We start from the raw sequence: 14,630 nt of genomic DNA, 5'->3' as shown, positions 1-14,630 counted from the left end.
CAATCAAATCCAAAATAGGCTAAACATATGAAGAAACAAGGTTGTATATAAAGATATACAATAAATATACATGATATACAGGTGATATATGAGAAAAGGAGTGTCAATATTCAGATGAAGGATCAAAGAGGGTGCATACGACTGATTTTAGGTTATGTATACGCCAATTTTACAGAAAAATGTCAAGAAATTGAGTTGTGAGATACAATTGATATACACAGTTGAAAGGGGCTGAAAAAGACTAAAAAGGGTCCAAAGAGCTGGCCAGAATTGAAAATGGGCTAAAAGGGGCCCAAATCTCATCTTTTCTCCCTTTATTTCCTTGTATTAATTTAATTATTTGTTTGTATATTTAATTTAATATGGATGAATCCTTGCGGAGCAAATTATATTTAAATTATTTATTTATGATGGTTGTTTAATATTTTAAATTTTTAATTCGCTCTATTAGGCAAACTTATGCTCGTAGAATAACTTGGGGGATTTTTTCATATCCCTTCATAGTTATTAAGTAGCTTATATCCATGTTTAAGAAATTGAATTAATTATTTAATTTAAAGTCTAAATACGAATCAATTTGTTAACGTTAGAATTATTTTGAAACTTTGATGTTTAGCTTACTTAATAGATTGTTATTAAATAAATTAAATATTTTTGTAAAATAAGTTCAAGATTTTAATAACTTAATAAAACTTTTCAAAAATTAGCCAAATAATTTAAATATGTCAGGAACCACACTTTGTGGATTTTCGAAAGTGTCTTAACACCTTCTTTCAAATTTACTTGACCCATTACCTAGATTCTAGTAATTTTTTAAAAAAAGTGATTTTCTTTCAAATTTACCTTTTTAATGGTTTCTTTATTTTCCTAAAATTAAGTGGCGACACTAAATTATTTTTCAATTAAATAAAAAAGAATGAAGACTTCTTCTCATTTTTTAGCCACGAAGTTAGGGAACGTTTTTTATTTTCGAAAATGGATCATAACAAACCAAACGTGATAATCAACATTAAACCAATTCAATTATAATATAAGTATTCAAGTTCTTGGCCTCAACCCTTGAACAAAGGTGTTGCCACTTATAGTTTACAACGAATTGCACACATGAAATTCATATGTAAAAACCAAAATTAACCTAAAGCAAAGATTAAGAACCATATTGCAGCTTCCTCATGTGTTTTTCCATCTCCAAAGTGGTCCAAGATGTTAACACTAAGATCTAATGTCCTATTTATAGTATGGAAGCAATTAGGCCATTTTTTATCCTTGGGCGTGTCACGCCTTTGTATCTGCGTGTTTAGGGATATGACATGCCATAATCATGGATGCACAGTGGAAATTGATATTTAATTTGTGTTTTAGTGCATGGCACACCCTTATCTTGGAGGTTTTCGAGGGCCTTGTTCTCAAATCGTCCACTTCTCTTTATAGCAGACTCCTTCCATTTGCCTTTGAGTTCTGCACTTTGTAATAGCTTTTCCAACATTATTTAAGCTTTTTCTTCTCCCGAACATTTCTCTTAACATCACACATGGTCTCCTATAACATCAAACAACACAAATTAGTGCACACAACACAATAAAGTCCATCGAGATACACTAGAATAACATACAGCTCAATCTAGTAACACTAATTTTCACATCTAAACTCTATGTGACCAACTTGATTATGAACTCATTTTGAACTCACCTTAAACACTATAACCATGTACCTTAACACATATATACTCAATTACACCATAACAACTCATTATGTAAACAAGAAGTCCATAAAACTAGGCTAAAAGCATGTAGATAATGATACTTAGGTTCATAAATACACAAAGGTCACGAATCTTCATCATTCGAGGACTAGTTATTAGCCTTTTATTTTTGGTCTTCATTTTTTTTCACAGTTACCAGCAACTCATCTTAGTAGACTTTTAGACATACAGTTAGATGTTCAACTTTGTGGCTTTAAACTCTGATATTGATATTGGTTTTGATTATTATTTCATCATTTAGTTTAGCTTACGCACAAGAACCATCGATTAGCTTGGGATCACTTGTTACCCTAGGCACCGTGTTATGCCCAGGGAGTAGTCTCAAGTTCTGACAAAACACAACCATCAATATTCACGTTTATATTTTGATTATGGTTTTTTTGTGCTCAAATTTGATTTATGCAAAATTCAAGTGGGTGAATTCTGAATAACCTAACTGAAATAAGTGTTGTTGCATAGTCAAATATGTCAAATAGGATCAAGCGAGAAAATGATAAGCAAGGAATAATGGTTGTAAGCCAAGTTTTCGATAAAATGCCCCACAGAAGCAAAAAGTCAGTAGTTATCCATGACGGAACATGTGAAAAAATTTCATATTCATAATAGTTCACCATCAAAAGTTAAAAATTAGTTGTGGTTTCTGTTTTGGCCTAAAGGTTCATCTAATGATCTGTAAGACTTATGGTGAACCATCAGGTAAACCGTCAAGTATTACTAAGATACTAGAAAGTACTGACGAGGGAGTCGATGAACTATCATATATGTGACAAGCCATCACCTCCGATCATCAACCACAAACAATTTGCAATTTTGACTTTAAGTTTTTGCTTACAGGCTTAGTTTTATACATTAAATAATTTGTTCCCTCCATAGCTACAATGCCTCAAAAGAGACAAACAGTAAGAGGTAGAGTAAGAAAAATATACCCCAACTTCAAGACTGAGAGATGAACTTAATAACAAGGTAGATTAAACTGAGGTCCCACCCTATAATACTAGACTAAGTGCGAAGAAGCACGCTCAGGCACCCAGTTTAAAGAGGAGGATGAGTTTTCAATTGAGGAAGCAAGTAGTGTTGAGGAGAGCAGTGATAGTTCAAGCTCTAACCCAAAGTAGGAGGATAATACTAAAGCTGCTAATAGTCCAAAAGAAGAATACAAGCAAGAAGTGGGTGAGGTAATTCAAATAAAAGCTCCAGGGGTGTCAGATTCCATTAGATATAAGGTTAAGGGGTAGAAAAACTTTACTTTGATAGCCTTGAACCAACCAAACCAAGAAGCATGCAGGCCATATGCTGAAAAATACTAGATAGTAACAATCGACTTGCCAGAGTATCTAAATATTGCACGATGGTTCAATGAGTATGAGTTGGGTTGTCTAATCACACCACCTCATACTTATTACCCTACAATCATTTGTGACTTGATTGAAAATTATTCGGCAGTTCTTGAGAAGGGTTTCCCGAAGGGGAAAAAGGTTAGTGACAAAACAAATTTTGTGGGAGTTACATTTCGGGGGATTTTCATGGTATTCTTTGAGCATACAATCAACCAGATTCTTTTTGGTCAAATTCATACAACTCCAACCATCACCCTAAAGTTTAATCATCAAATAAAGATAACTTCTACTCAGAGTCCATGGATGGATCAAATATTGAAAGAGAATGGAGAGCCTTCATGGTTGAAAAATAAGGAATGAATAGCCAAATTATCTCGGAGTTTCACAGCAAAGTTTTAGTGTGTTGTGGTTAGACTATGATTGATTCCTATAGGTGTTGACGACAACCTAAATGAGTAAAGATTTGTAGAGAACATAAGTTTGATGGAATGGTTAGAGATCAATATCATCAAAATTAATAATGATGAGTTGGTTGTGAGGCTATCAAGACTGCAACTTCATTGCCATTCCCTTGTCTAGTTATAGAGCTATGTCAGCAATAAAAAGTGCCAATTATTATTGGAGTGCATAATGATGTACGGCCACAAAGAGGTAAGATATTGATAAGACACGAGATGATTTTGAGTTGAGGGTCCACAAACTAACATTATTTGGACCTCAATCTTAAACCCCTCCAGAAGTATCTGGTACTCCCGCATGTATACCATTTCCACTCACTATCGTTGATCCACATGGTGTTTTTATTACATTTGGGGTGACTTCTATGTCCCAAAATATAGAGACCATGGACATTGCTTCCATGACACACTTATTCGAAATATTGTTCACCTCCAAAAGTTTTCTGAGAGTGGTATAGAGGCAAAAGAAATTTGATAAGCATTTAAGTGTTTGGTCTAAGTAGTTTAAGACATTCATGGATAAGTTTTGTTGCATCGTATGCTAGTCTACATGCCTGTATGGATGACATGAAGGAGCAGGTGAATAACAGGATGAGAGAGCAGTCAATCCCATATTTTCCTAAGTTCATAGCCGAAGTAAAGAAGGCTAATGATGATATTGCCAAATCAAAAAAGGCCCCACTACTGGATTCCTTAATTTGACGATCGTGGAATTAAACGAAAACGACCATATTACTGACATGATAGGGCATCCTTTTAAAGATAAAGGGAAGGCACCAAGTGAAGATGAAGAAAAAGAAGTCAAAGAAAATAAAGCATCATAATGAGACACTAAGGGAGAGAGACTTAAGGAAAGCAATAGAGGCCTCCAAAGACTTTGCGGACTCCAAAGCCTAACGGATTTATAGGTATTCCTTTCTTTGAGTTCTTATTTATTATTTGATGCATTAGGGACAAAGCATGCTTTTTTTTTTATGAAACATGTCTTCTAGGATGAGATCAATTACCAAATAATTGGCAAAATCAACAAATCAGGGGATTAAGTCTTATTATGCTACCAAGATATGCTTATCTAGAAAAGTATGATTAATCTTAAGAACATACCCTAATTTAAGCATCTCCTCCTCTTCTAGGAGGGATGGATGGTTTGCAACCTGATTTTTTGTGCCCTTCTAGCCCGTCACTTTAAAGTCAAACTCTTACAACAATAGTACCCATCAAATTAACCTTGTCTTAGCATATTTATTTTTCATAAGGTACCTAAGAGCTGCATGGTTAGTATGAACAATGACTTTGGTCCCAATCAAATAGGACGAGAACTTCTTAAAAGAAAACATCACCACAAGTAACTTTTGTTTAATAACCATGTAATTTTTTTAATGGTTTAAATGCTTTGCTGGCATAGTAAATACGGTGAAGTATCTTCTCATGTCTTTTCTCATGTCTTTAGCCTAGGACAGAAAAGATAGACATCATACAATGAAAGGTCGAGGGAGGGGGAGGATTATACAGTCCAAAAGGCACCATTTGAACATAAGCGTACCATATTGACATATGAAAACAGTTTTCTCTTGGTCTTCAAGGGTAATAAAAATCTAATTATACCCTAAATAACCATCAAGAAAATAATACCATCCTCTACCTGTAAGATGGTCTGACATCTGGTCCAAGAATGACATAGGAAAATGATCTTTCTACGTCCATGTATTCAGATTCTGATAATCCATACAAACTCTCTATCCCATAATTAGTCTCATGGGAACTAACACGTTCTTATCATTAGGGACTATGGTGATCCTACCCTTCTTTGGAACACAATGAAATAGGCTCACCCACTTGCTGTCGGCAATAGAGTAAACCACACCTGCATCTAAGCACTTAATGATCTACTTCTTCACCATCTCTTGCATAGATAAATTCAGAAGATATTGATGCTCAATGATAGGCACATATTCCAGTTTAAGCTGAATCTTATAAGTGCAAATTCTAGGGGGGGATCTTGATAATATCCGCAATAGTTCAACCAATGGCCCATTTAAACCTCTACAATACTAAAATCAAGGCCTCAACCTATATATCTACTAAACTTGTAGTAGTGATAATTGGCAAGGTATTTTTGTCTCCCAAGAATGCATAATCCAAATGAGAAGGGACGACATTCAATTCTAGGACCGATAGCTCCTTAATAGATAGTTGAGTTGGTGAGGTCACTCTATTCTTCAAATCAAGATCTAACTTCTTTGGTGATTAAGAATAAGAACCTTTTCATACTAGATATCTCATCATCTCATCATAATCATCTATACCATCGCTATCAAAATCATGATCACCACCACTAATGCCTCTATACCAAGTCTCTCCTCAATAGGTACAATTAATGCATCTTCATCTACAGTGTCTATCATAGACACCACCCATATATTTTTCCATTTTCGGATTGATCGATACGTATTAAAAGTAAATTGCTCATCATTGATCCTGAATTTTATATATCCTATCTTTATGTCAACTAATGCCCTACCTATAAATAGGAAGGGCCTTTCTAAGATGATAGGGACGTCAAAATCTTTCTCACAATCGAGAATCACAAATCAACTAGGAATATGAAAGAAGCTACCTTCACCAACACATCACATAATATATCAATAGACTTCATCACAATATGATTGGCTATTAATAGTCTCATAGATGTCGGCTTAGGAGACCCTAACCTTAAATGCTTGTATACAACTAGTGACATTAGATTAATTTAAGCTCTCGAGTCACATAATACTCGTGCAAAATTTAGGGATCCAATAGTGTAAGGAATAAGGAAAGCTCTAAGATACTCTTTCTTCTAAACCAAAGGTCGGGAAGAAATAACACTGTAGTGGTGCACATTATCACCAGGCTCAAAACTCACCATCTGCTTTTAGTTACTAAATCCTTCATAAACATTACATAATTGGGTATCTATTATAATGATTTCCTAAGAGGGATATTCAAATATAATTTCTTCGACATCGATGTTAATTTTTGATATTTCCCCTCTTCCCCTTTCTTCTTCAACCTTTGAGGAAAAGGTGGGGGAGGTCATGACTTAGTCTTAAAGACTTGTTCAACCTCCTTACCTTTTCCCTTATCATTCTCATCTTATTTCTCTACACCCAGCAAATTCTATAACGTCTCACCATTAGTTACTAACTTCATAGTTTCAGCTTTGGGTGCATCATCAATATCAATGGTATCATCCCTTATCTCATCACTTACAAGCATAGGTAGATTAATAGTAGCCTTACCATTTTGAGTGTTGATGGCTAAAAGTGACTGTAGTTCTTCAGATTCCAAATAGTATTTCTCAAAAGTGTGCCCAATTGATATTGATTCAATGAAGCTGACATTTTAACAAACTGCTTCTCATGTTGTATAATCATGGTAGCATGTGATTCTACTGTCTGGATCAATCTCGATAAGTCTGCCTTAATCCCCTTAAGGAAATTCTCTAATCTCTTTAAACTCTTCACCAGCTTAGCTAGAAACGCTTCTATTCTAGAGTTGGTATTACATTTCCTCAGTGGAACATACAGACCACCATTCTCCTTATAATTGTTGTTTCTTGTCTGGTCAACATCTCAGTATCTGCTAATATCCCATAATAGTTTTGGCCTTAATTTCCTTGCCTCGAGTTACAAGTGTCTTGAGTGGACCCTTGGCTCAAAAACCCATTATCTCTCTATCCAAATACTTAGCTTCCTCCTTAGAGTCCGACTCATCAAGTCTAGAAAATTTACCTTATGTTCTCACTATATTCACCTTTTTTGATCCTATAATTGCAAATTGCTTGGTAAGCAACCTAATTTCCACCCTCAGTTTTGCTATCTCTTGAGCCACTATCTTATATAAGGCTCTCTACTAATTAGAAGCAATGACATAAGTAGCGAGTCCTTCATTTGTCTCCCTTGTATTCCATCCTCAGTTAGTTTTAGTGATCTGGTCTAATTTTTTATAACCTGCTCCAAGTAAAGATTCATGGAAACCTCACCAGTAATAGTGCCAGCCATAGCCTTGGTGTTTATATTAATGGTTTTATAGAATATCTCGAGAAAGTTTCTCCTTGAATTTCTATGATTGGGCACATTCATCAGCTTTTTCTTGAACCTTAACAAAGTCTCGTACAGTTCCTCTGAATGCAATTGACTAAAATTATAAATCTCATCCTTTAACTGCAGCATTCTAGAAGGCAGGAAAAATCTGTTCAATAATTTTGTCTAGAACTCATTCCAAGTGGTACTAGATCCACGTGGTAGTTCCCAAACCATAAAGTCTATTTACCTTTAAGAGAGAATGGGAACAACTTGATTAACAAAATTTCCTGACTCACCCTTGGTAGATTAAATGAACTGCAAATCCTAACAAAGTTCATAACATTCATGTTTGCATCATCAATAGGCAAACCAACAATCATACCCTTCAGATTAAGCAATTGAATCATTACACTCATAATGTCAAATTGTTTTCCTCAGGGCAACTCTAGAGGAATGACAGCTCATGTCTTGATCGATTCAACATACCCAAACTTTTTATCCAGATTAATATAAACTGGCAAGTAATGATAAGAGGGTAGTTGAGCTCTATATATTCTAAGCTTGTCCCTATTGAGTGTTGCTAAAAAATTTTCTTCCTCTTGTCTAGCTCTTTCCTCGACATATTAGGCTAGTGCTAACCTTGCATTCTCCTTGATTAATAACCGATTAGTAGTTACCTAAGCAATTTCATGAACACCGACTAGAGGTGTCCAATTTAATGCATTTGGATAATCTTGAAGCCTTTTATGCCGAGTTCCATTCTCATACTCTTCCATTATGATTCTGTCATAAGGTCCATTCAAGATCAGGATCAAAAGTAACCAGGGGATTGCCTTAACCCTTGTGTTGGTCATACTAGCGTATACCCAAAAATAGAAGAAAAAAAAATGCTAAAAACCTCAATTAGTCAATCAATCCATAAACCTACTCCTCGATAATGGTGCTAAAATTTAATGTAACCTAAAAAGTATATTGCAGTCACTTATCAAGTGTAGAACCTAACAAGGTTGGGGTTGATCCCATAGGAAATATGATTAAAATCTATCATAATATTGTTGATACAGCTGTAAAGTGCAAAAAGTAAATAGGAGGTTTTGTAAAAATAGTAATAATAGTAATAATGCTAGCAAATAGGGTTGTTATTAGTAAGAGATGATCACTAGGACTTTATTCCCCCTGACTTCATAATACTGCAGACTTATCATTCTTGTTAAACTATCGCGGTGCCTTGCATGCAGAATCTAATAAGCTATGTATCACCTCACCATTTCTCGACCTTAGTTTAGGTGAATTTAACTTATCTTTTCTCAGTATCAGAGTATTGCATTAATAACCCTTGTCCTGGATCCCAAATTAACTATGTCCTCTTGGTCTCAACTTATTTAGATGAAGATTAGTAGCTTCAAATTACTGTTGTGGTCTCTTTTCTCTAATCTTAACCTTATTCTTGAGTTAGTATCAAATACAGCTAGGTTCCTGACATTTGCAACCGTCAAGAAAGCAATCAATATGAAAGAAATCTAATACTTGCAAGAACACCAATCAAGAATGACTTTGTACTTCCCCTGCTTTGTTAATCCATCAGGGTTCTCAAAACCCTAGTTATGAGGCTTAGCTGCTCATAATTGTAAGAACACACATAGAATTCATATCGAAAGTATATGAATGATCTCACAAATATTTTAGAATGAAAATAAAAATATCAACTTTATATCAAACCCTAAAAACGAAGAACAAGAATTTTAAGATCAAAAGTGTATCTCAAAACTCAAAATAATGTAATAAGTGTATAAAGAATGTAACCTAATAATGAAACATCCAATGGGTATTTATAGTTACATCAAAATACCTAGAAAACCTAACCTAAACAAAGTAGAAAAATAGAGTCTTCACCAACCTACAACCCCACTTATAGGCTATAGGTCGGTTCGTAGGAATTAGAAAGGTCTTCAAGTCTTTAGAACCCTACCTACGAGGTGTACCTACTGGGCCATAAGTACTACCTACGCCTTGTAGATAGTCTTTTTAGGAATCAAACTTCAATTTTATCTTGCTTAAATTTAAGAACTCTACCTATGAGATTGTACGTACTACCTACGCCTCGTTGGTAGTCTTCGTAGGAATCAGACAACAACATCAACATTTAGAACTTTGGCTCTTCCACATATGTGACCAACCTAAGGGACTATACGTACTACCTAAGGCCCATAGGTAGGGCTCACAGGTATCCTTCTTTCTTCCTTTCATCTCTTTTTTCTCTTTCTATGCTTCAATATTTGTTTTACTACAAAATGATGTAAGTACTTGCATAATTTCCTTTATTTAAGCATTGAAAGTGCCATGAAATCATGGAACATCAATATACTTAACTTAGAATATTTGCATGTCCTCAGGAAACTAATATATAACAAAGAAAAATGATGCTTAACTAAAAAAAACTAAGGCACCTACAATAGTCAACTCAATTTAGCTCAAATTACTTACCTTCTCTTATTCACATCTTTCTAAACTACTGTGTCCATGTAGCACAACTATGACACGATGGAATCAAGTATGGAATTATAGTAGAAACAAACAACCAAGTGTATATACAATTTACACTACCCGAATAGATAAGCGGTTAACAACACAACCCATGTACCCTCATAACAAGCAAGTCCCAACTCTCATAGTATCATCATATATGTCAGTGCAAGGGACTATATCAAGACACTCAAGATTACAACAGAAGTTCAGATAGTGTGCATAAAATACCATAGGTTTTTCCTTAGTTTTCTAAAACTTAGTTTTTTCGGACAATAAGACTAGGATCACTACAGGACATTTCTAGGCTTCTAATGCAGGCTTGAGGGCAGGTATAGTACATTGGTCTATAGTGACTCACCCTCCTTGACACTGCACTTAACTTATTTGTTTCCACTACTCAACCATACTTTTTTTATTTCTCCCTTTTTTCCTTTATTGCTAATTCAGATTGGGTGTAGTTTTCTTCTTGTTTTGCATTTATTCATTTGTCTTTTTTTTTTCTTTTTCATACTTTTCCACCACATCCAACCCCTAATTTTCTTTTCTTATTTATTCAACACCTTTCTTCAAGCCTATTTTCAACTATGCACCTCTATAATTGCCATTCTCAATTTAGATAATTTTCCTGAGTTGAGATGCACAGTGTCCAAGGAGGGACCAGGGCCAAACTATGTTCATTGTAATTAAATAGGAAGGTGACAAGGTAAAAACAATACAATAGGTTAATTTAGGCTCAAATTAGGATAAAAGGGTACTTATTCACATTTGGTTGGTCTTTTAGGCTAAGAGTGGACTTATTCAAGCATGGCCTATGAACATGTCCTAACAAACTGCCCAACAACCTAGGCAAGATAAATCGGGAAAATTCTACGCCTCACGCACACAGTACAAGGTTATATTATCAACTACTACCTATCCAATTCATGCAATGCTAAGCTTTGATTATTTTATCCCTAATACTAATTCCATTACAAGATTCGCACAATGTCCATACATATATTTACAAACACGGCTCATAAAAATTTTTAGGGGTATCATTTTTCTTAAATGCTTAAAAACACAAAACAAAATACGTCAACTACACTTGGGTTCCTTATTTTTCTTTTAGTTAAACATAAACAACACATTACATATATTATGACACAAATCATACCTAAACATTCAAGTTGTAACTATGGTAAATAAGTTGATGGGAAAAAAACACGATAAAAAAACCTTGGTTGTGGTACACACCACCCCAAACTAAAAGTTGATGCACTATCTCCACTATATATGAGAAAATAAATAACAAAATGGTATAGGTACAAACCTGGGACACTTTAGGTATCAGAAGATGGCTTGCCCTCATCTGGGTCATTACATGGCTCATTGCCAAGAGAAGGTGGTGGTGTATGAATAGAGGAGGCGCCCAGTGAGGCACCCAGTGCCATCTTGGCACGTCGCCTTTCATCATCAGTATGTTGCATACTAGAATCGATAATGGACTTTTTTAAGGTCCATTGAATCTCCATATTAGGATTATCTAACTCCATATCCTCATATCCTCCCTTAGCCCCAATAGGAGGGGCCTCGTCATCCTTAGAAAATAAATTAAAAACCATAGGTGGAGGTCTGGGAAGTACCTGCATGAAAGAAAGGATCAAAGGGATGATTGGGATGTGTCTCTCAGCTAAAGAGTGAACCTTTGATCTCAATATGTCCACCTCCTCGTATAGGACCAATAAATCAGGCACCTGGACTTTACAAAGTCGTTCTCTCATCTAGGCCTTAAAACTATCAATATGCTCATATAGATCTCATGTGAACCACTCTGTGGTGGCTATCATTTTACCCTCAACTCTAGCCTTGAAAATCGCTAATGTGGTTTGGATCCATGGCCTGATATGACGAAATAATATGGCTAACTGGGTCTTTGTCTATGCTTGGAAATCAGCCAACTCTTGATGATGATCCACTAGTTATTGTAAAAAATCCTGAGGCATACTAAAAAAACCTATAACTGGTAGGGGAAGGGGAAAAGTAGAAGCCGACGTTGGTGATGAAGTGCCCGCAACCCCCTTATTGACTGTAGTAGTAGTAGGCTCCACTTTCCAACTCGTCATATCAATATCCCCATTTGGTATTAGCCTCTCAATCTATCAACTGGCACGGAAGGCCCTCAAGGTGGGCCGTACCCAAAGAAGTAATCGAATATTATCTTTGTAGTGCAGTTGGGTTAGCTGCATCCTTAAATTATCTAATATCTACTCTGTAACAACTTGACTTTTGATGATTTATGTAAATTATTTATTTCTACGTGATTTAACTATTTTACCCCTTCTCATAATTTCTTTATGGTATTTTTGGGGCATGGGATGATTGGCACGGTTCTCACTAAATTTCACCATGATTTATGTGATATTGTATTTTTTGGGTCTTAAAAAGCCTTATAGTTGACTTTGGTCAATATTTATTTATCTGTGCATTGGAGGGGAAAACCCACTGTGCTAGTAGATCCGAAAAGTTAATTTTACAGTGGTAATGTGGTTGGTTTGGTTATATGGCTTTTATATCTCATTTTGACCGTTGATTTGAAATATTGTGAAATTGTGTTTTGGGGGTCAACTTTATAAAAAATGATATTTTAAAAAAAAAACTGATATCACAATTGAGTATGGAGCATTGAACTTGATAGTTTAGCATAGTTTATTTGAGTTCATGAGATTCCGTAGGTTTAGTTTTATGACTTTTATATCTCATTTTGACCCTCCGTTCGGAATACTGTGAAATTGGGTTTCGGGGGTCCACTTTGTGAAAATTATTTTTTTGGAAATCTGATATTTCCATTGAGCCCGAAGCATCAAATTTAATAGGGTATCATATCTCATTTGCATTTACGGCATTCCAGATGAATTTTAACTGGTCCATAGAGACTTGGAATTCTCTAAGTCTCCAGCTGATGCACTCGCATAAGCGACACTTTGATTGCTTATTCGACTCAATAGATTAGACTAAGTGTCGCATATGCAACATCTTGGTTGCAATCGTGAGCCTCGTGTAAGCGATGACAGGTTCTCTTATGTGATACCTGCCCTCAGGCAAGGTATTATGTATACAACATCTGGTCGTGTAAGCGACAATCGTTTAAGAGACCCGGTGATCGCATATGTGATGCATGTGTCCTTTAAATACCTATGATTTGCCATTTGTACCATTTTTAGACTTGGAGCTCAGGGTTTCATGATTTGAGCAATTTTTTCCATTTCTAAGCTTATGTTCACTCTAGAGCACCTATTTCATCTACTTTTCTTCAATTTTATCATTTAATTCTTGTTTAAATGTAGATTTTAAAGTGAGAAATTGGAGATTTTGGATCAGAGGGCCTAAAAATGGTATTTCTTTGATTTAAATCCCGATTTCAACTCGTTTTCACTTGGGTTAGTTTCTAATCTTATAATCATAACTTTTTTCTCAATTTCATCTCCAAAACAACTCCAATTCTTGATTTTAAAATAGATTTTGGGGATTTTGTTAATAAAGCTTAAAAATGATATTTCATTAATTTGGACCTCATTTCTAACTCATTTTTGCTTGCATTTTAAGCTATAGACTCCTAAGAGAATGAGGAACCTATTTCAAAAATAAAATTACCATTTTACCCTTCTTTTTTTGAAAATTCATTTTGAGGTCCATTTTGACCAGAATCAAAAGTAGCCATATGGGTATCGTTGGGCACTTTGGATGCATAGATTTTATATCTATATGTCTTACTATATTTGAGTTTGTTCGTAGCAGTAAGGCTTTGGATTGAAGGCTTTTCGATTGGTTTTCGGCATTCGAGGTAAGTTATAGCCTAACTTTCTTCAGATTAGGCTGGGTTGTTAATGTCGATACAAAAATATGCTAAAGGTATGGGAACTAATTATCAAAATGGTTATATTATTGTTTTATACCCATGTGGGGGCTTATATATTGATGTTATTTGGTGGTTTTGGAATATTATTTGCTATGTGTGACCGTTTTGGGTCCTATATGAATTTATTGGCCTTGTGTACATGGAAATTTATTGTAATCTTATTAAATGAAATAGCCTAATATGGTATCAATGGTGAGTTTTAATGTATTTCATTCTATTGGCATATGGATTATGTTAGATTCATGGATGGTTGGATAAGTGAGTGGCTTTTGGCTTACTTGGTTGGTATATTGGTTGGACATGGTATTTTTAATTCTTGATAGTAGTGAGCATTACATCCTCCTATTATATTCACTCAAGAAACATTGGTACCACTATGGAAATACTAGAAACACTAGATTTTTCTGATAGAAAATGTGACAACATAAAAGCCCTCTACCAAAGGATATGTTGAAGAGGAGATATGGCTATTAGTATTGGATATTGGTTGTATCTAGGTTGATGAACCCACCATGGGTCCTATGTCAAGATACTATAGCTTCATAGGTGTATATTGTAATACGCCAAAAGATCCTAGCTCAATTCAGC

At 35.0% G+C, this 14,630-nt stretch overlaps 1 long non-coding RNA gene across 1 annotated transcript; it reads right to left on the bottom strand.

Moving 5' to 3' along the window:
* Positions 1–997: 997 nt before the first annotated feature.
* On the bottom strand, positions 998–12,612 carry LOC107858456. The gene is made up of 2 exons (XR_001670997.2): positions 11,457–12,612; positions 998–1,539 (listed from the first exon to the last, which is right to left on the bottom strand). It is a non-coding gene; the product is annotated as an uncharacterized LOC107858456 (long non-coding RNA).
* Between the last annotated feature and the right edge of the window lie 2,018 nt (positions 12,613–14,630).

This window comes from Capsicum annuum, chromosome 2 (assembly GCF_002878395.1).
Source record: "Capsicum annuum cultivar UCD-10X-F1 chromosome 2, UCD10Xv1.1, whole genome shotgun sequence".
Lineage (NCBI taxonomy): Eukaryota > Viridiplantae > Streptophyta > Magnoliopsida > Solanales > Solanaceae > Capsicum > Capsicum annuum.
This window is presented reverse-complemented; position numbering and strand designations above follow the sequence as displayed.